We start from the raw sequence: 918 nt of genomic DNA on the forward strand, positions 1-918 counted from the left end.
GTCAGGTCGCGGCCTGGCAATCGGATCCGCTGCGGGGTTGTGTTTGTTGTCCAAAAAAAAGAGTCCGCGTGGTGGCCAACCGTCTTTCTCGGAAAGACAGTGCGCGCAGACGCGCGTGCTTTCCCTTCTGCGCGGGGGGGGGAACCGGGACGCAAAAAGGAAGGATGCCTCTCGCGACAGTGTCGCAGGTCACCGCTCGAGAGAGCTGGTGACAGACGCCGCGTCTCGGGAAGAAGTGCCTGTATCCGCTTTCTGTCCAGCGGGTGCATGTCGTTTTTGTATAGACACTTAAGAATAGAGGGTTTCGTTGCTTTCTTTCCCTACACAATCTTGTTGTGGTAGCTTCATAAGCGTCCGCCAGCACAGCCCTTTCTTCGGCCCAAACAGGGACTCGGAAAGGCAACGCTTTTCTCACTTTGCACGGTTTATCGCCAACGTTTTGACAGGCAGATCTACGACTTTTTCACGACACGAAGGTAGCCAGAGGAAGGCGGAAGTGTAAGACACACGCTCTGGAGTGGTCTATAGATCGCACAAGATCCCAGACACCCACACTTTCTGGGACTTCACACGCCTTTAAAACCGCCGTTTCTCTGTCGGCACACGTAGTGGCTTATCCAGTCAAGATGGGAATCTCTACCAGGGCTTGCCAGGGGATACCCGAAGGAAACAGTTACAGAGTGTTCCATCACGCTTCCCCCTGGGGATCGCCCATGCTTTTGTTGCCTGCGCTGGGCGCGACGCGAGCGCCTTTCGTTTGCCGTGTTAGCGAAGACAGCTGCGAAGAAACTGCCGTGAACTGTGGAAAGCGACGTTTTCGTGGATCTTTTGGGAGCGCATGATTCACGCTCAGAGAGAGAAGGGCGGGGTCTCTCTCCGCGCGGCAGAAGCGAAAACCGCGTCTAGAGTGCGGAGGCG

This window comes from Neospora caninum, chromosome XI, assembly GCF_000208865.1.
Source record: "Neospora caninum Liverpool complete genome, chromosome XI".
NCBI lineage: Eukaryota > Apicomplexa > Conoidasida > Eucoccidiorida > Sarcocystidae > Neospora > Neospora caninum.